The 22,484-nt window shown below is 41.1% G+C and overlaps 1 protein-coding gene and 1 long non-coding RNA gene across 2 annotated transcripts in view; one reads left to right on the forward strand and one right to left on the reverse strand.

Annotated features, from left to right (window-relative positions):
- Positions 1-622: 622 nt before the first annotated feature.
- Positions 623-7,412, reverse strand: LOC122473934. Its single transcript, XR_006294744.1, has 3 exons — positions 7,160-7,412; positions 2,287-2,393; positions 623-967 (listed from the first exon to the last, which is right to left on the reverse strand). It is a non-coding gene; the product is annotated as an uncharacterized LOC122473934 (long non-coding RNA).
- Positions 7,413-7,864: 452 nt separating this feature from the next.
- The window catches only part of LOC122473933 (amyloid beta precursor protein binding family B member 1 interacting protein), a 103,233-nt gene continuing 88,613 nt past the window's right edge, over positions 7,865-22,484 (forward strand). The window contains 1 exon segment of the mRNA XM_043564790.1: positions 7,865-8,100. The gene's annotated coding sequence lies outside the window, so the exon portion shown is untranslated.

A 22,484-nucleotide genomic window follows, 5' to 3' on the forward strand; every position in this document is an offset into this window, starting at 1 on the left:
TCCTTGCAAATCAAACAACCTCCATTTCTTTTATACTTTTACTCAGCGATATTGGGTAGCAAGGATCACTGCTTTACAGACACATACACTGGGAAGATACAGTGTATGCATATATATCTCAGTATTTCAAAGATGTTAATGCTTATTAAGTAACCTACCACTGGGCTCCCATGGGCATAGCCTCTGTGCACTGTCAATGCAAAGAAACCATCAGCCAAGTTTCTTTTTACATCAAGTCCACATGTTTTAAAACTCCTTTCCTCTCTTTCTTCTCACTCTCTACCTCTCTCATACCCAGCAATGCCCCCAAAATATCTTTCTCATTGTTTTGCTCCCAGCTACCCACCAAAAATCCTCTCCCAAGCCTTCTTGGGCTCTCTCTTTTCTTCCCTACCCTTCTCCTGCTGCTATTCTTCCATCCAGCCTTTCTGGTGCTCCTCCCACTATCACCAGGGTGTGGAAGGAAAGGAATATCTGAGAACAGTGGCCAAAGGGCAAGTAGAGGGTCAGAGGTCAGCTAGAGGGAACATTTTGTTAACAGGCAAGAGAAAATACATATGCTATATACAAAACATATAATTAATAATAGTATACTGGTTAAAATAGAAACCACAAACAGTTATTGTTTTTATCAGTTTATATTTTAAAAGTCAAAGCACAAAGCTTTACTACGACACAAACATGAGACACAGAGGTCCCCAAGAAGCCTTGAGCACAAACCAGGACTTAGAGGCTTGATACAGCTATTTATCATGATCTCTCAGGAATCTGTGGGTTGATGCATCTGGGTGGTTCTCCATGCTCTCTGGTGTACCTGCATTTGGATAAGAACTGGGGCTGGGATCTTCTGAAGGTTTGATGGGGCTGGGTGTCCAAGATGGCATCTTCACCTCACGGCTGATGCCTCAGTGCTCCTTCATGTGGTCTCTCTCTCTGATGGAGTAGCCTCCTTCATGAGTGTTCAGGGCTAAAGGAGGCAGGAAGAGATGCTGCCAGCCAATAAGTGCTAAGTCCACCATCACTTCTGCTGTCTTCTATTGGCCAAAGCAGTCACAGGGTCCACCCACATTCAAGGGGGAGAGAGAGAAAGGGACTCCACTTCTTGATGGGTAAGAGAGATACAGTCATGGCCTTCTTTGGAAAACACAGTCCATTGCAGATGGCATTAAAGTTGTGTATTTAAATCAGAGGCAAATATTCCCGACAATTAAGGGCAATCCAAATAAAATGAACAGGCAAAACTTTATGAAGTGCTAAACCAAAAGAAAAAAAATACCTTCCCACTCCCCACCCCCAAAGTAGCAGAAATCTTAATTCAGGTCAACACAGGTCCCTTGTCAGAAGGTAGATGCTCTTTGGCTAGGAGGAAACATGCCGAAAGAGTAAGGTAGTAAGACACAGTTAAAATCCAACTCAGCTTAAACTTTAACTGTGTTCCTCCACGGTGCCAGAGCCCACGCTGTCTAGCCACTACCCATGGTCCTCAGAGATACTCCAGGAAGACTGCTCCACTGGTCCCTCCACAAAGAAGAAGTCAGCAGGGGAAGTTTCTCCCACACCACCATCTCATGATATTGTGTTCTTCCCTGCCTGTGATTCATTCAGCCCTTGTCTCTCCCACATCCCAAACTCTCACTGCCACTCCCATATCATGAGGCTATTCCTGGTGCGCTCCTCTGTCCTGGAACTTTAACTCTGCCTGGAGGACACCATGTCCATTGCAGCTTTCTCAAGGAAAAATCGTTTATTCTTCACACTCCATGTACCTTAAGTTCAGAAGGTGACTTTGCTGTTGCCCATTGTCCCCATTACCGTGGGCAGACCTTTAGTGGCTCCTCCTTGTATTCAAAACAAAAGAAAGCAAAAAGCAAACTAACTTCTTTTGAGAAGCGCCGTTTGGGCAAACTACTCTGTCTCCCTCTTCAGATCTGTCATCTCCACAAATTCCAGTCAGCCCTGCTCTGACACCTGACTCCCAGTCTTCCTTTAAAATAACTTTAGGGGCGCCTGGGTGGCGCAGTCGGTTAAGCGTCCGACTTCAGCCAGGTCACGATCTCGCGGTCCGTGAGTTCGAGCCCCGTGTCAGGCTCTGGGCTGATGGCTCAGAGCCTGGAGCCTGTTTCCGATTCTGTGTCTCCCTCTCTCTCTGCCCCTCCCCCGTTCATGCTCTGTCTCTCTCTGTCCCAAAAATAAATAAACGTTGAAAAAAAAAATTAAAAAAAAAAAGATAAAATAACTTTAAATCTTAGCATCATTCTGTTTGTTTGGAAGAGTCATGAATCATACCTGTTTCTTGCCTTCTCATCCAGTTAACATTCTGGTACTCTCAGAAGTGGCTCAGTCTCAGCAGTAAGTTATGGGCCACCCTAATCCTGGATGGCTTAAACGGTTACCTGGGAAGATATACATAATCCTTTGGTCTCTCATTTCATTGGTCACATCAGCCACCCAGGCCCATGGTCACATTCTGGACATTGTCAGCACCCATAATAATGTTGATACCTCCAGAAGGAAAATTCAATCCGCCTACCTTCTGACCACAATAACCTTTCCTTCCAGCTGGCCTGTTCAGCTAGCTACTCCCATGACAGCTAAACTTTCTCCAAACCTAGGGAACCTAGCTTTGAAGGAGAGTCACACGACTGAGCAGATTGCTTCCACCATCATCGCCGATTTCAAATAGATTCTCGGGCTGCCTGGAAATCTCATTAAATTTTTCTAGTCACATTTTCTGCAATGACCTTGTCAAACTTTCTCCAGTTCCCCAAATCTATGATTGTCTATGATAGTCCCTACTATCACACTCCCAGCAGAAGGCTCTACTTCTCTTCTCACCATATAAAAGACAATAGAGGCTTTAAATGAGAACTTCCTTATCTCACAGCTATCAAAAATAAGAAATTCCTTGTCTACTCTAAACCCACCTTTCTTCCTCTGGTAAAATACAGAAAATCTTATTTCTCTTTATTTAAGGACCCAAGAATATACAATGAGGAAAAGGTAGTTTCTTCGGGAAATGGTGGTGGGGAAACTAGACAGCCCCATACCATACACAAAAATAAACTCAAAATAAATTAAAGACATAAATGTGAGGCCTGAAACCATAAAATTCCTAGAAGACATATGGAGTAAACTCTTGGATATTGGCCATAGCAATATTTTTCTGGATCTGTTTCCTTAGGCAAGGGAAACAAAAGCAAAAATAAACTATTGAACTATACCAAACTAAAAGGTTTTGCACAGTGAAGGAAACCATCAACAAAACCAAAAGGCACGCTACTGAACGGAAGAATATATTTACAAATGATATATATGATAAAGGATTAATATCCAAAATATATAAGAACTCATACAACTCAACACCAACAAAACAAATAATGCAGTTAAAAAATTGGCAGAGGACCTGAATTACAGATGGCCAACAGACACATGAAAATTTGTTCAACATCACTAATCATCAGGAAAATGCAAATCAAAACTACAATGACATATCCCCTCACACCTGTCAGAATGGCTAGCATCAAAAAGAGGAGCTATAACAAGTTTGGTGAGGATGTGGAGAAAAGGAACCCTTGTGAACTGTTGGTGGGAAGGTAAACTGGTGCAACCACTCTGGAAAACAGTATGATGGTTCATCAAAAAATTAAAAAAAGAAATACCATATGATCTAGTAATTCTACTTCTGGGTATTTACCAGTTGAAAAAGTAAACACTAATTTGAAAAGATATATGCACCCCTATGTTTATTGCAGCATGATTTACAATAACCAAGATATGGAAACAACCTAAGTGTCCATCAATATATAAATGAATAAAGAAGATACAGTGTATATATATAATAGAATGAAGTCTTGCCATTTGTACAACACAGATGGACATAGAAGGTATTATGCTAAGTAAAATAAGTCCAATAGAGAAAGACAATTATCATATGATTTCCCTTATATGTGAAATCTAAAAAACAAAACAAATGAACAAAAAACAGAAACAGACTCACAAATTCAGAGAACAAACTGGTGGTTGCCAGAGATGAGGAGGTTGGGGGGACAGGCAAAATCAGTGAGGGGAATTAAGAGGTACAAACTTTCAGTTATAAATTAAATAAGTCGCAGGGATGAAAAGTACAGCATGGAGAATATAGTCAATAATATAGCAATAATTTCATATGGTAATAAGGGCAACTACACTTACCATGGTGAGCATTCATAATGTATATAATTGTCAAATCACTATGTTGTACACTTGAAACTAATATAATATTATAAACTATATTTCAATTACAAAGAAAAAAAGAACTCGAAAACTTTTCACCATCCATCATTTCTACTCTCTAACATTTAATCCTTCAATCTCATCTGGTTTCTTCCTACTTGAAAACCATTTAAAAAAATAAAATAAAATCTTCCTCAATTTCACATGCCTGACTCTCTACCTCCCTATCCTTCTCCTCTTTACAGGCAAACTACTCAGCAGGGTTATTTTGCTCACCTATTCACTCCTTAGCCCATCTAGCCTCCAGCCCCAACATGCTATTAAAAATAGGTCTCTGTGGGGTGCCTGGGTGGCTCAATTGGTTGAGTGCCTAACTCTTGATTTCAGCTCAGGTCATGATCTCACAGTTTGTGAGATCAGGGCCTGCCTGGGGCTCTGCAGTGGCAGTATGGAGCCTGCTTGGGATTCTCTCCCTCTCTCTCTCTGCCCCTCCCCAGTTCTCTCTCTCTCAAAATAAACAAACATTTAAAATAATACATCTCTGTGATCGTTAATATGGCTCAAGTTAATGGGCACGTCTTGACCTTCATCTTATATTACTCTTAACAGCCCCAGACATGGCTGCACACTCCCACTGTTGTGAATTCCTCAACACCACCTTCTCCTGGTTTGCCTCCCACCCCATCAGAGCTCTCCCTCTGTCTCCTTTTCAGGCTCAACTTCCTCTACTTTGATGATGACATTCCTTAAAGCTTAGCATAAGGTCTTTTTCTCATCTTACTTCTAAGCCATCTATCTCATCAATGGCCACCTGTGGGTAGATTAGCCAACCTGTGTATCTCTAACTGTAAACCACACTCTGAGCATCAGCCCCTTACACATCTCTCTACATGAGGTCTTCACTCACACGTCTCAAAAGTTTATCATACTCAACTTGTTCAAAATAAAACTCACTATCTTCCCCTCCCCCAGTCTCCCCCTGCACCCACCAGAGTTCCTCATCTCATTGAACGGCAATGACATCCATCATTATCCAAGTCTGCATCTTAGTGGTCATCCTTGGCTCCTCCCTCTTCCTCACTCTGTTCAAATCCAGTCATCACTGCCTCCTATCAACTACCTTATAAATATCTCTCAGGTCCATCCATTTCTTTCCATTTCCACTGTCACCAATCTAGTCCAAACCACTGAAAATCTCTCAGCCAGCCTCGCTCAGAAATCTTCCTGCACCCATTCTTCTCTTCATCTGGCCAATTCCCCAAACTACAGCCAAAGTGATTTTCCTAAAACATAAATCCTGCCAGCTTAAAGTATTCTTAACACAATCTCATTGCTTTTAAGATGAGAAAACAACCTTCAACATGGTCCACATGGTCCTACATGGTCTCTCCTTACTGACCTTTCTTCGTCTAGCGCTGCCTCACACCAGAGCCCTCAGGACTGCAGTCACACTGGCTTACACTCAATTCCTAATCCCTTCTGCCACTCTCCCACTCCTGTGGCAGCCCATCAGCAAACATTGGTGATTCTGCTCTGAAATCATATCTTGAATCCAAACTCTTCCCATCATCCCCATCTTCAGGATACTAACCAAAACCACCATCATCTTTCACCTGGATTACTGCCACAGCCCACTGAATGATCTCTCACTGCCCTTTGTCTTGCTCCATTCGATCCATTTCCAATCACCAACCAGCATGATGACGTACAGCAAAAATCCAGTCATGTACTTACTTCCTAAAATCTTTCCAATGGCTCCCCACTGCAATCAGAATAAAACTCAAAGTCCTCAAGGCTGACCCCAAGCCACTGCCTAATGTGGTCCCTGCTTACCTCTCTGTCCCCATCCGTTACCAATGCCCTACTTTTTTTGCTGTATGCTAGACACATGGGCCCTCTTTCTAACTTTCTATGTTCCCATCTCAAGACCTTTCCTTGCTCGTTCTTCTCTTGGAATGTTCTTCCAAGCCTCTGAATGGCTGCTCCTTTTCATGACTTTGCAAAGAGGTATTGCCTGCCCTCTTCCTCTCCTGTGAAAGTCACTCCATTGCTTCACCTGACTTTCCACATAGTACTATGTTCAGAACCTTCCAATGGCTGCTTCCTATCTCAGAGTAAAGTCCCGACCATAGCCAGAAAGACCACACATTATCTGGCCACAATTTCCTCTTTGATCTCATACACCACCTGTTTCCCTGTCACTGTGCTCCATCCATACTAGCTTCCTTGCTGTTTTCCCAACATCTCAAGTGCCTTCCTAACCCAGAGCCTTTCAACATTCTCATCCCCAAATCGACATGAATGAATCTCTCATGTCATTTAGGTCTGGCTCAACTAACACTTATCAAAAAAGCTCTTCCTTGAGGATCCTAATTAATATAAGGCTCCATGCCTACTACCATCACTCTCACCTTTTAACTCCCTTCAAAACACTTAACGTTACTTAATATGGTAAATATTAACTTGCTTTCTCAGCAAGAAATTTCTTCACAACTATTTTTATTGTTCTTAGATGAGTTAATAGTTTTTCCTTAAATAAATGGCTGAACGATCTTAATTTACCTAACTGATTTGTGTGTCTAATATATCTGTATGTCTTTAGGTCTTCTCCACCACCTTCCTTCCCCACACGGCGGGGAGGCCCTTTAAGACACGGCCCTATAGGGAAGACGCGGTAAATTCAATCCCACTCACAAACTGTTTCTAACTTCTGTATTTTCGGATCTCCCCACTTTCTCCCAGGAGGCTCCACTCCCAAAGAATCTCGGACTACGTCCAGTCAGTCCTTTGCTATTACAAATCCTGCGGCCAAGAATGGGCGTGGGTATATGCATTACTTCTTTTCATCACTGTAATACATTCTTCGAAGTGGGATTTCTGTATCAAAGGGTAACTGCCTACGCAAGTTAAATAGCTGTTGCCGAATTCGCCGCCACCGGGTTCGTACCGTTTTGGAGTTCCACCGGCAACGTGTCAGAGCGCCTGTTTCTTCACAGTTTCTCGCCCGCGCCAACTCAGTGTCCTTAAGCTTTGGGGGGAGGGGAGGGTTGCCATCCGAGAGTTGAGACACGGGCTGCGCGGAGCGCGCCCTTCCACCTCCGACCTCCAACCCCGCAACCCCACCCAGGACTCCCGCTGGGACCTGCGTGCTTGCGGACCCGTGCGGGGGAGGGGCGGGCAGGCGCGCACGCGGGGGGCGGGGAGGGGCGGGCAGGCGCGCACGCGCGGGGCCCCCCGCGCTCCGCACACACGCGCCGCGTCCCCAGCGGGTGGGCTGCGCGCGGCGGGCAGATCCGGCCTTGCTCAACAGGATCGAAAGAGGAAGCGCACCGAGGGCTGAAGTAAACACTTAGGAAGACCGTTGCAAAATAGATGAGGTTCTCGGGTTTTTTGGAGCCATCATCTGGCCCCGGATCCTTTAGTCACTAATATAGCGAGCGACCGAGAAGGCTCAATTCGCTAGGGAACGCTCCGGAGGGAAGGGGACGCGCGTAGGGGCGGGATGAGGGAGGAAGGCCCAACTTTTCCCAGAATTTAAAAAAACAACTTTCGAGGGTGTGGTGTAGAAGCGAGGCACAGACCCGATTAGTTGGAAAAAGCAGTCCCCGAGTTTCAAGAGTCTGCATCCACCCGTACTCCTCCGTGTGTGTCTCGAACCGAGCGCCCTCGTGGCCCCTCGATGCAAAGCGGCGCGGCGGGCGCCTCACGTCTGCGCGCTGCGTGGGAAGGGCAGGGCTGACACCACTTCCTCCCCGAGGCGGCGGACCTGAGCCCGGGTGGAGTCCAGTGCGCCGCGTCGCCAGCCCCGCCGCTGCCCCGCCGCCGGCCCGCGCCCCGCCCGCGCGGAGTCCCAGCCGAGCTCCGCCGAGTCCCCACGCAGCCGTCGAGGTAAGCGGCGCCGGCCCCGTCCGGGCGCCCTGAGAGCTGCAGCCGGGACCCTCAGGGCTGCCGCGGGACCCTGTGTGTCCAGCGGGTCTGCTCCCGGGCCCGACCCAGCTCCCCGCCTTGGCCGGGAGAACGCGCTCCCCCCGCTTGGCCCTCGAGGGGAGCGCGTCCCCCCGGGTCCCCTCCGCCGACTCGAGTGCTTGACCCGGCCACGCGGGGGGTTGGGGCGCGGGCTCGTCTTCCCCGCGTTCGCTTTCATCACAATTTGACTGATTTCCTGCCCAGAAAGTTGCTTCAGAGATAGTCGGGGAACCCGTATGAACCCTCACCTGTTCAGCTGTCCAGAGCCCCAACTTGACCCCTCTGGAGGAATTCCTGGGGGCATTTTAGGGCACCTTAGATTAAATGCAAGTCGTGCAAGAATGAGAGTGACGATCGAAGTCTGATGTATTTTAGTGTTATCGTACTTTAAAACTTTTGGACAATTCTCTCGTCGTTTTAAAAACATCTTTACCAGTGATTGTCCTTTTCATTTTACAATAAGGTAGAGGAAAAGATTTGGACAGCAGGTGTAAGTTTCATAATTTGGTTGGGGGGGAATGCCCAGAGTGACGTTTTATAGCATGAAGGAAACTAACTGGGATGCCCTTACATCCAGGGGACCTCAGCCCAGGAGTCCCCCAGGAGACTTTGTCCCTTGCACCTCTTACTGTCTTTGGGGAAGGTATTTCTTTTTCATACCATTGTGGAAAGGTAAATGTGTAGTTTCCTAGTGCCACTCAGAGTAAAGCTGTTGAAGAAGACCTTTAAATGTGGACATTAGAAAAAAAAAAAAAAAGCAGTATCAGAGGAAAGTAACATAGAGAAAAGGTGCATGACTTGATTACTCCCAAGGATATTATTTCTGGTGGCAAAATGTGGTTTAAATAAAGGCAAGGGTACTTACTACCTACTACTAATTTTAAATTCTGGGCCTCTGAACAGAAATTTCAGAAAGAGAGCTTTTGTCCCTTGGAATGAACCTCCAATGCCAATTTTCCCTCAGGCCTCACTGCAGTAGTCTTACAGTTAAGATTGGCTAGCAAAATTAACAAAAAAAAACTACTGAGAAATCTTCTATAATGTCTTCCGGGTGGTATTTCCTGTCTGTTCAACGTGTTGTGAAAGGTCTAAGAAATTTAATGTCATCTTCAGGCTGTTAACACATAATCATTTCACACCGATACTAATGCTTGTGGGTTTTTTCTGGGTATTTGGGAGATTTGGATTCAAGCTCCAAATCCGCCTTTAACTAGACAAGGTTGGCCTTGATTAAGTTGCCTTAACCTCCCTGGACCTGAGAGGGAAGCGAATTTGTTTGACTAGAGTATGTCTGTCATTATAATAGCAATTGGGGAACAGCTATAAATTCTTTGAATTTGTCCTGCCTAGAATACTAGCAAAGTTAGAATTGCTGATCACACAGAAAAAAAATGGAGAAAATCATACTGATAACATATTTTGTTAAAGTCTGAAATATCAACAGTTTTGAGGCCCTTTGTTTCTATAGAAGGTCCTCCAAAAATGGTCCATTTTTGTTCTATATGTAAAATGGCAGGTTTCCATTCTGTTGAAAAAACTGAGGTAGAGAATTGATGTGCTCAAGCTTGGACAGCTCAGTATTAGATTCCAAAATTCTTCAATTATTATTACTCAAGAGATATAACTTTGTGATATGGATTACTTAATGATTTAGTTACTTTAAATCTTAAACACAGTACTTACAAGGTTATATATATAGTGTCCATTAATTTTTTCTTATTTTTATATCCTAGGAATGTATAACAATCATCCACTTTTTTTTTACCTTTATTCACTCATAGTAAAAAAGTTTTAGATATTTTCATATTATTATTAGAATGAGCTATTTATAAAATTTATTGCCATAAATGTCTGTTTGATATGCCACTCTGAATTTCTTTAAACCATCCTACTTTCAAAAGCATTATTATTTTCGTTTACTTCTAATCCTCTTCCATCTTATTTTAAGTATTTTTATGTCCAAAACCTTTCAGTGAGTCCATTAATCTTATATAAAGTAAGTTGGCATTTCATAGTTTATCACACCAAAATATTTTCAATGCTAAAGACCTCATAGTTTATTTTATAGGCAATAGAATGATCTTAGTAATTCTCACCTGGAAATAGAACAATTCTTATTAACATAATTAATTTTTTAGGATGTAAATGTGTCTAAGTATTTTTTTAAACTTTATTTTATTTTGGGGGGAGAATACAAGTGGGGAAGAAGCAGAGAGAAGGGGACTGAAGCAGGCTGTGTGCTGACAAGCTGACAGCAGCTAGCCCCGTATGGAATTCAAACTCCCCAACCATGAGATTATGACCTGAGCTGAAGTCAGACACTCAACCAACTGAGCCACCCAGGCACCCTTAAATATGTCCATATTTTATGTCAGTTCTGTCATCCTCTGTGGCAAGTAGCTTAAAGTTTAAGCAATTATTACAAATTGAAGTACATCATAAATGCCAGGATTTGAGGTGTTAGATTGAGGGTATAGCTCACACTGGTTGTATAGTCATGTTTTTCTGTATTATAGTTATGAGAAACATGATTTGTAGGGGAAACTGCTCTCTATTTGGAAAAGTTAATAGATTTCTCTTGAGAAGAGAGAACAGCAGCATTAAGGAATGGCGTTGAATAAGCCATAATCAATTTAAGGGGCTAAGGTTGTACATGCACAGTAACAAGGCAGGGCCTGTGGACAGCTTCTAGGGACTAGAGAATGTGACCTGCCACCACAGCATCCCCATTGTCTAGCCAAATTCCTGGCACCATAGTTAGGACTCAAAAAGCATTTGCTAAATGTGCAGATATAGCAGTTCCACTTGTGGGTTATGCCATCAGAATGTCACAAGCCCCTGACCCAGGGAGCTCTGTTGGTACCAACCCTGAGGCATGAGCAGGCAGAGATACAGCACCATTCCAAGGGACCGCACCTTCTCAGCACATGCTCTGAAGCTGGAATTCGTGATGCAGGTTCCAAACATTTTCTGAAGATTGGCTAAGAAGCTTACGCAGAGGGTAAGAAGCAGAGCTGACCTTTGAACTGAGCTAGTCTCATACGGCACCCCCTAGGAGCTGTACCAGGGACAGGGCTCAAAAGGTGAAAAAACATGGGCCCTTTGCTCAGTGCTCTTCTAGCCTAGAAAGGGGGGACATGAATGGGTACAGTTCTACACATGACCAGAGTCAGGTGCTGTGGAAGCACATATGAGATCCCTGTACCACAGTGGGTACAGGGAGGATGAAATTAAGATAACCAAGGATCTTGCCTTGCAACAGTGGGAAGACAGGATATTATAATCAGTTGTGAAGTTATTATATTTATATATGTTTTTTGAAAAATTAATTCTGCTTTGGCAGCCATCACGTGTTTTCATTTTTATCTTTATGCTCATCCCTCTTGATAGCTCACCAGGTTGATTAAGTCAATGAAGCAGTGAGTATATATTTTTTTAAATTTCTACTGGAGGTCTTTCTGATTTGGTTTCACATCACAGAGTCATTAGTGAGATGGTTGTGGGCAGGGAGAGGGTTTAAATGCTAAGTCACATGGCAATTATGTTTCCACAAACCAGCTAGAAGATTTATGTCCAGGGAGCTATATCCTATCAAACTGGAAGAAAAATAAAGAGCGGTAGTAGAACAAGTAAGCTAGACTAGGCTTATTTTGTCCTTTTTTATTATGAAATGTTTCATGCATACAAAAGATGGTGTATAATGCGTATGTTAATTATAACAAATAATAAAGCCAACATCTGGATACCTATCATCCAGTTGAAGAAGTAAAATATTACCAGTCCATCTTCTGACGTCCTCTCAATAGCATTCCCCTTTTTTCTCAGTAGAATATTCTGTATACCAGTATTCTGAATGTGCTGATTTTTTTTAAAAAAGCATTTAGAAAGCATGTACATACATTTGCAAAGATGTCAAACTGGGAATTAGAGGACACTGGCCCTTGGGAGACTGGGATTAGAATCTCCGACTGTAAGCACAGTTATAAATAGAGTCTCCTGTTAAGTGAAGACATCTTATTTTAAATAGCGTAATGGGGCGCTTGGGTGGCTCTGTGGGTGAAGTGTCTGACTTTTGGTTTTAGCTCAGGTTATGATCTCACGGTTCCTAAGTCTGAGCCCCGCATCAGACTCTTTGCTGACAGTGTGAAGCCTGCTTGGGATTCTCTGTATCCCTCTCTCTCTTCCCCTCTCCTGCTCTTGATCTCTGTCTCCCTCAAAATAAATGAACATTAAAAAAAAATAAAAATAAAAAGCAAAGCAGGTTATAAATGATTAAGAGTAAGTACCACAGAAATAGTTAGGGGTATCTTAGTTATTACTGAAGTGACCAAGATTCATCAGGGGATAAGTTTTAAGGGGGAAGTGTTCAGTTTTTCATATTACTTAGATTTCTACTGAAAATACAATTCAGTCATTTAAAAAACATTTGCCAAGCGCTATTCTAGATGTTTGGATGTGTTTCTGAGTAGGTGAGGCAAAGATCTCTCCATTGCGGAGTTTGGATTCTAACGGGGAGATACAGACAATAATCAGTAAATATAATAAATAAGTAAGTAATATAGGTTTAATAAGTGAAAAGTGCCATTAAAAAGTCAAAGTCGAGCAAAGTAAAGTTGTAGTATTTAATAAGGTGGTCAGGCTTGGTCTCACTGTGTAGATACAATTTGAGCAAAGTTTTGAAGGAGTTAGCTAACAGGCTATCTGAGGGCACTGTGTTCCCAGCAGAGGGAACAGCCAGTGCCAAGGCTGTAAGACAGGGTTCTTCCTGGTATATTCAAGAAACAGGGAAGCTCACATGGCTAGAAGGTGGGTGAGCAGGACGAGAGTAACAGGAGATGTGGCTGGAGAGGCGCATGAAGAGGTGGCAGATCATGTAAGGTCTTGTCGGCCATTGTAAGAAGTTTGGCTTTTACTGTGAGTGAAATTGAGGGACTGTTGCAGGATTCTGAGGAGAGGAGTAGCATGATCTGACTTATATTTAAAAGGCTCACTCTGACTGCTTGAGGATGAAAGCCAGGAGCCCATTAGGAATATTTGGGAATCACCATGTTTTTTGAGGGTGAGGTCAGGATTTTTTGACAGCATGGATATGAGGTTAGAGAAAGAGGAGTCAGCAATGATTCCAAAGTCTTGACCTAAACAGGTGGAAGATAGAATTGCCATCAGTTGGCATGGGAGGTTGGAGAGGAGATGGTCAGAAGTTCAATTTGGGATATGAACATAAAGTATCAATTGGTAATAACCATGTGCTTATTACAGATAAGGCTGAAGTCATTCAGGCTGAGTAGCTATTTGGGAAGATATTGTTGTTATTCTTAGTATACAGAATTAGAAATGATGGTTTGAGAGTTAAAGAAATGGAACATAGAGGCACCTGGGTGGCCCAGTCGGTTAAGCATCCAACTTTTTATTTCAGCTCAGGTCACGATCTCATGGTTTGTAGGTTCAAGCCTGGCATTGGGTTCCTCACTGATGATGCAGAGCCTTCTGGGGTTTCTGTCTCCCTCTCTCTCTGCCCCTCTCCTGCTTGCTATCTCTCTCTCAAAATAAATAAGTAGACATTAAAAGAATTAAAAAAAAAAAGAAATGGGACATGAAACCAGATCTTTTAGAAAAAGAAAAAAGTTTTAACCATTCTTTCAAAACTTGCTGAAAGGAGAAAAAGAAAAAAACTTTCTGAAAAGGTTGACTAGTAATCTTATACAGATAAAATAATATAGTCAACTAATCAGTAATATTCCACTTCCATGAAATGCTAGACAATGAAAATTATCTTTAATGACTGTAAAAGCAAAAAATAGACACTAAAGACACATTCATAAAGTCATTACTAGTAACCTGGGCATTAGGCAATACAAGGTTTCTATGATTGTGTTTAGCAGCAAATTCTGAGGGAGGAAGGACAAAGGCCTTTTCCACAAAGGAGACTTTTATCTAAACCAGAGGTTAAGATATTTATATTTTCAAAACCCAAGACCAGATTTGGAGGAGAGGGGAGCTTTCTCTTGGCACAGCTGGATTTCAGATGGATGCAAGTGTTCAACCAGGGCCAAAGGTTCACTAGTAGCTATTGAAGAATGTTAGATGACATGGTTATAGTATTTTGAAAAGTGAAAGTACTTTCTACCTCATTAGGAAGTAGCTACTGGAATGGTGATAACTGACGTTTCATTTGTTCTGGTTATAAGAGTCATCAAAGCAGTGTACTTATGGAATGGTAGGATTTAGTGGAACACCAACCAAGTGGTTGATTACCAGTTAACAGACTATGTTTTTCACCAGGCAAAACTCCAGTCTTCAGTTAAATACATTATTAAGATTTCATCTCAAAAAATAAAAGAATCAGTTAGGGAAGGGGGGAATACCATAAAATCTTTTGCAGGAGATTTACAGTATATTAATGAAATTACTGATTAAGTAAATTTATCTAAGGCTACTCTATTTATAGTACAATATTACAGACTCACTTAGGTCTCCTAATACCATAAAATTCACAACTGACAGGTCAATGAACTAAGTAGATTCAGGATATAGTATGGGTTTGTTTTGTTGTTTTTAAGAGAATGGCTTCCTTCTGATTAAATTCCGTAAGTGATATGGCTTACTTAGCAAACCAAGAATATTTCTTAACATGCTTACTAATTTATTGACATTACTTTTCCCCTGTTGTAAGGAACAAACAGAAACGAAGTTGCTTGGGCCATGAATGTAGTGCTGTAAACACATGGCTCATAAGACCACTACTGAATAGAGAAGCTGAAACCCCAAGGTAGCTCACTACACTGTCAGAGCAGAGATAGCATCCCTCAAAGCTTACAGGGGCTTAGGGCTCTTATGCATATGTTTGAGTTGCGTGAAACTCTGCTCAGCATGCTATAATTATAACTTTTGTTTTCAGTTTCAACACACATCTGTTGAAGGCCAACAATGTGTCCAGTGTGGAGGGTATAAAATAGAATAAGATGTGGCCCCTAACCTCAAGAAGCTTCCAACTGAGTGGGAGAGACAAACCTGTAAATAAACACATCCCAGTGTGTGATATGCAATGATAGGTACAGAAATAATACGATGAAGAGTGATTATAGGGAAGACATCATGTGGAGGTGACTGTGGGGCCCTTGGAAGGATAAAGGTATTTCCAGGCAGCCCAGGGAAAGAAGGCTACCCCAGGCACCACACATATGAAATAGTTGGGCAGTGCTGCAGCATGAAGTTCAGTGGGAAAGGAAATGGAGCAATTCTGATTTAACACTTGGTGAGTAATATTCAAATTAGGTTCATATGGTGCAGTCACCATAATCTATCGTCTTTGAGTCAAATGCTTAGGCACTTGTAATAACAGAACTGTAGCACTCCAGACCAACCCTGTCCAACAGAAATATAATACCAACCGTGTATATAACTTTAAATTTTCAAGAAACCACATTAGAAACAGTAAAAAGAAACAAGTAACACTAATTTTAGGGATATATTTTATTTCGTATGTATCCTGAATGATCACTTAATTAATTAATATTAATTATGCTAAATTGCATTAAATTTAAGTAATGTTAAAATTACTGGTGAAGTCTTCTTTCATTTTTCCATACCAGGTCAGATCAACCACGTTTCACCCTTATACCACATCTCCATTTGGACTAGCCACAATTCATGTGCTCAGTAACCACATGAACTCGTGGTGACCAAATTGGACAGTGCAACTCTAGATAATGGCACAAATATTGTATCTAACTATGTGTTGACTTCTCAGCTGCATAGAGCATCTTAGATGAATTATGAAGTAAGCTAAAGGGAAAAAGAAGGGAACAGTGTTTTCTATTAGTATGGAGTCTGTCCCTGGAACCTGATTTTAATTCACATTTAAACCTGTACTCAAATACTTTGTTAGTTCTCTAGCAACAAAAACAAACCCAAATTATCATTTCTTACCTTCCTTTTTATTCTTTCTCTTCCCCTCCCACCTTATTTTTGGATTCTTCCTAATAGTAACAAGGACTGAGAAAGAATGGAAATAAATAAGTGGAGCGGTATGCCATAAACCCACATCCAGCAAAATGTGAACTGTTGCCATAGGCAACAGTGGTTGCCATCTCTCTCTCTGTCTGTCTGTCTCTCTCTGTCTCGTTGCTTCCACCTACTACTTCATAAGCATCAACAACAACTCTCTTTGCAGTGGTTCCAAACTCTAGAAATATACCTTCTTTTGGCTGGCGGGGAGGGACAGGTAGTGATAAGACTTGGAAGATAGAGTCGGTTTGATTCATGGGTATGGTTTCAGCAAGGCTCAGGGATATTTTTATGCCCTCTCCTATCTTCTTCAGAATGGTTAAGAATTTCTGTCATAGAAACAATATTTACAGATGTCCTTTCCAGTGGCTTGGTCTTTGGAAACTGCCTGGTCCACAAAAAAACGGTAGTCCAGCCAGTTTCTAGGTACACAGAAATGTAACAAACAAAAGTACCCATCCAGTTGCGAACATGGGATTGTGTTTGTGAATATGTGACTGACATTTGTCTCCACTGCTTGTTTTAAATGGAGAGTAAAGTAATAAAAGTAATGATGATGATAATAATAATAGCTGATATTAGTATCACTAATATCACTGTGCCTGGAACTATATACTAAGCACTTTACAGACACCATCTCATCCCCATGAAACATGGACTGTTCTTATTCATTTTACAGCTGGGGAAACTAAGCCAACAGAGAGGTTAAATAACTTGCCCAAGATTACTCAGCAGCTGAGTATATTTACTGAGTAAATGGTGTGTGTCAACACTTGATGAAGATACAAGGTTCCACATCTGAACTCATAATGTGGTGTGAAAGACAGACACACGATTATATTAGAGCTGGACATACAGTGTAACAGAGGAATGAGCAAAGCAGCTGCCAGTTTCCACCTCTTAATAATCACAGCCCTTGTTTTCGGCAGGCAATGTGGCATGCTGATTGTTAACGTGAACTTTTGAATTAGACCCAGGCACAGTCCAGTTCATCCGTCGCTAGCTGCATGAGCACACACAAATTATTTAATTTCTCTAGGCTTGAGCTTTATAACCTATAAAATTAGAATTTTGAATTAAATTTAGAAATTTGAATTAGAATGTCACCACATCAGGGGATTATTTGGGGAATTCAGTGAGACACTCTAGATGTTTGACCTGTAATGATTGTCCCATATTTATAACTCCTACTATTCTTATTTTAAAATAGGTGCTAATACATATTAGTGTGAGCTAGCATATATTGAGTCCTAAGTGCCAGTCATGGTACTAAGAGAGCTGAGGCATAAATTTTGCCTCTGCAACATAGTTGAGAAGATAACAATACCTATAGAGATAAACTGTAAGGAAGCTGATGAACTTTCGAATAACGGATCCTAACACTGCTGCTACAGGATTTGAGATGAGGGTAGATCACCAGGATCCAGCAGTGAGCCTTGAACTGGCCTTGCGTAACGAATAAGACTAACAGAAGTGGGGAAAAATAGGAGAAACAGCACAGAGGCAACATAAAGGGTGTGTATAGAGGAAGAGAAACAAACTACTTTCACTGTAAGCAAAGGTTTCATGAGAGAAAGATGTCAATGACTTTGGAGTGGTGCGTGGGGTGGATTGTGCATGAGCTCACCCTAGAAGATGTTTTCTCTGAACAGGCTTTTCTGGATAGCTGGGAAGATGCCAGGCTGGCCTGCACACACACAACAGTAAGACCGTGGATCAGTCACCTAGCCTCTGCTTCCTGACTAGAAGCACTGGCCTGCCTGCCACCTACTCCTTCACCTTCTGCTTGTCTTTCTCTGATTGACATGGACTTTCCTGGTTTGGTATTTGTACCCCTTGGAACAAGGGTGCTTGTTGATATTGGGAACTGCTAATGTTCCTCAGGCTATAGTACAAACCCTGATTACTCCTGGAAAAGGTGTTTAAGGGGGCAGTTACCCCTGGTGCATATTGACAAAGGAAGGCCTTGAATGGCCCTCCACAATTTGATACAAAAAGACAAGAGAATAATTTCATTTTTGACAGGTTGTCTCTGCTGCAGACAGATCCATATTCAAAATTTGTGTTACTCAGGAACCTGCTGAACCAAATGGTGTAGGGAGTTGAGACTCTTACCAAGAGGCAAATAAATGATAGAAATGCCAAGAAAAACAATATATTGCTTAGCTAATTGAAATATAAAGGAGCCATGAATTAAGAACTGTGAATGTATCATCATAAAAAAAAAGCATTTGAGGATTTTCAGTTTAACTTAGTAAAGTTACATGGTAACTGTTATGTGAAACACATATAAAACACATCCACTTATAGAAGTTGAATTTCATTCCATATATGCTGATTCCATTGTTTGGGGTTCTTGGGGTTTGGGAGTTTTTTGTTTTGTTTTGCTGCTCGGTGTATTTTAAATTGAGGATTAATTTCTTTGCCAGATTAATCAGGAATCTTTCTATGGGTGGATTCAATCTAAGGCAGTGTTGCTGAAGTCTGGTTCTTTGTGGGAGCAACCTTGAGTTTACCCTAAATCCATTTGGATTGGTCCTAGATTATAGCAGTATGGTGCTTGCTGTTACAGTTTCTTTTTATTTTTATTATATTGGCTGGTTCACTGTTATGTACATTTGCACAAATGACTCAATGATTATGTTTGGATTGGATATGCAGAGAACTAGAAGTTATTACATTACAGATAGAGGAAAAGAGCTTTCGGGGGGCGGGGGGACCTTAAGGTGTAAAAAACCCTCTGCTCTCAATAGCATTCATTTAAAAATAATGGCTCACACAATATACAAAGATTAATGCAAAATAGATCATAGACCTAAATGAAGAGCTAAAATTATAAGACCCTTGAGAAAAACATAGGGGTAGATCTTTATAACCTTGGGTGAAGTAATAATTTGTTAGATATAACAGTGAACACACACATACACACTCACACACACAAACTGGATAACTTGGACTACTTCCAAATGTGGAACTTTTCTGCTGCAAACAGTGCCATCAAGAAAGTACAGAGACAATGCACAAAATAGAACAAAATATTTTATTTTCAAATTATGTACAGAGAGTTCCCAACTTATGATGGTTCAACTTACAATTTTTTGACTTTACCATGGTGTGAAAGTAATGCTCATCCAGTAGAAACTGTACTTTATATTTTGAATATGGATCTGTTACCCAGATAGTGGTATGTGGTACAAGACTCGCATGATACTGGGCAGGGGCAGTGAGCCTCAGTTCCAAATCAGCCACATGGTCGCAGGCTAAACAACTGATACACTCATAGCCATTCTGCACTCATGCAACCATTCTGTTTTTCACTTTCAGTGCCATATTCAATAAATTACATGAGATAGTCAACATTTTATTATAAAATAGGCTTTGTGTTAGAAGATTTTGCCCAGCTGTAGACTAATGTAAGTATTGTGAACACATTTAAGGTAGGCTAGGCTAAGCTATGATGTTTGGTAGGGTAGGTGTATTAAATAAATTTTTTATTTAGGATCTTTTCACCTTACAATGAGTTTATTGAAACATAACTCATCTGTATCTGTTAAGGGACTTATATCCAGAATATTCAAAGAAGTCTTACGACAACAACAACAACAGCATAAAATATATTTATATATGTATATACATACATACATACATATGTATACATATACATTTATATATGTATATACATACATACATACATATGTATACATATATGTATATATATATAACATATAATCCACTTTAATACTAGGGAGAGGATCTGAGTAGACTTTTCTCCAGAGAAGATATAGAAATGACGAATTAGCACATGAAAATTTCTCAGTATCATTGGACATAAGGTAAATGCAAATCAAAAGCACAATGAAAACTTTATACTTGCTAGGAGGGCTACAATTAAAATGACAGACATACATATTGATGGAGAAATTTGAACCTTTATACGCTGCTGGTGGGATGTAAAATCATGCCACAGATTTGGAAAAACAGTCTAGCAGTTCCTCAAAAAGTTAAAAGTTATCATGGAACCCACAAGTTCCATTCCTGGGAATCCCCCTAAAAATGAAAACATATTCCATGCAAAGCCTTGTATACAAATGTTCATAGCAGCATAATTCATAATAGCTGAAAAATGGAAACAACCCAAATGTCTACCAGCTAATGAATGGATAATCAAAATATGGTGTTTCAGTACAATGAAATATTCAGCAATAAAAAGAAACAAAGTGCTGATGCATATTACAATGTAGATGAACTTTGAAAACATTATCATGAGTGAAAGAAGCCAGACACAGAAGACCACATATTGTATGGTTTCATTTGTATGAAATTCCACAGTAGGCAAATTTATCTTGAGAGAAAGTAGACTGGTGGTTGCTTAGGGCAGGGGAGGGTGAGGGAAATGACAAGGACTGCTATTGGGTATGGAGTTTGAGAAGAAAATGTTCTAAAATCAGATTTTAATGATAGTTGCACAACTCTGTGAATATACTAGAAACCATTGAATTATACACTTTATTTTTTTTTTTTTTTTGTATTTTTTTTTTAATTTTTTTTTTTTCTGAAATTTATTGACAAATTGGTTTCCATACAACACCCAGTGCTCATCCCAAAAGGTGCCCTCCTCAATACCCATCACCCACCCTCTCCTCCCTCCCACCCCCCATCAACCCTCAGTTTGTTCTCAGTTTTTAACAGTCTCTTATGCTTTGGCTCTCTCCCATTCTAACCTCTTTTTTTTTTTTTTTCCTTCCCCTCCCCCATGGGTTCCTGTTAAGTTTCTCAGGATCCACATAAGAGTGAGACCATATGGTATCTGTCTTTCTCTGTATGGCTTATTTCACTTAGCATCACACTCTCCAGTTCCATCCACGTTGCTACAAAAGGCCATATTTCATTTTTTCTCATTGCCATGTAATATTCCATTGTGTATATAAACCACAATTTCTTTATCCATTCATCAGTTGATGGACATTTAGGCTCTTTCCATAATTTGGCTATTGTTGAGAGTGCTGCTATGAACATTGGGGTACAAGTGGCCCTATGCATCAGTGCTCCTGTATCCCTTGGATAAATTCCTAGCAGTGCTATTGCTGGGTCATAGGGTAGGTCTATTTTTAATTTTCTGAGGAACCTCCACACTGCTTTCCAGAGCGGCTGCACCAATTTGCATTCCCACCAACAGTGCAAGAGGGTTCCCATTTCTCCACATCCTCTCCAGCATCTATAGTCTCCTGATTTGTTCATTTTGGCCACTCTGACTGGCGTGAGGTGATACCTGAGTGTGGTTTTGATTTGTATTTCCCTGATAAGGAGCGACGCTGAACATCTTTTCATGTGTCTGTTGGCCATCCGGATGTCTTCTTTAGAGAAGTGTCTATTCATGTTTTCTGCCCATTTCTTCACTGGGTTATTTGTTTTTCGGGTGTGGAGTTTGGTGAGCTCTTTATAGATTTTGGATACTAGCCCTTTGTCCGATATGTCATTTGCAAATATCTTTTCCCATTCCGTTGGTTGCCTTTTAGTTTTGTTGGTTGTTTCCTTTGCTGTGCAGAAGCTTTTTATCTTCATAAGGTCCCAGTAATTCACTTTTGCTTTTAATTCCCTTGCCTTTGGGGATGTGTCGAGTAAGAGATTGCTACGGCGGAGGTCAGAGAGGTCTTTTCCTGCTTTCTCCTCTAAGGTTTTGATGGTTTCCTGTCTCACATTTAGGTCCTTTATCCATTTTGAGTTTATTTTTGTGAATGGTGTGAGAAAGTGGTCTAGTTTCAACCTTCTGCATGTTGCTGTCCAGTTCTCCCAGCACCATTTGTTAAAGAGGCTGTCTTTTTTCCATTGGATGTTCTTTCCTGCTTTGTCAAAGATGAGTTGGCCATACGTTTGTGGGTCTAGTTCCGGGGTTTCTATTCTATTCCATTGGTCTATGTGTCTGTTTTGGTGCCAATACCATGCTGTCTTGATGATGACAGCTTTGTAGTAGAGGCTAAAGTCTGGGATTGTGATGCCTCCTGCTTTGGTCTTCTTCTTCAAAATTCCTTTGGCTATTCGGGGTCTTTTGTGGTTCCATATGAATTTTAGGATTGCTTGTTCTAGTTTCGAGAAGAATGCTGGTGCAATTTTGATTGGGATTGCATTGAATGTGTAGATAGCTTTGGGTAGTATTGACATTTTAACAATATTTATTTTTCCAATCCATGAGCAGGGAATGTCTTTCCATTTCTTTAAATCTTCTTCAATTTCCTTCAGAAGCTTTCTATAGTTTTCAGCATACAGATCCTTTACATCTTTGGTTAGATTTATTCCTAGGT

The sequence above is a fragment of the Prionailurus bengalensis genome, chromosome B4, assembly GCF_016509475.1.
Source record: "Prionailurus bengalensis isolate Pbe53 chromosome B4, Fcat_Pben_1.1_paternal_pri, whole genome shotgun sequence".
NCBI lineage: Eukaryota > Metazoa > Chordata > Mammalia > Carnivora > Felidae > Prionailurus > Prionailurus bengalensis.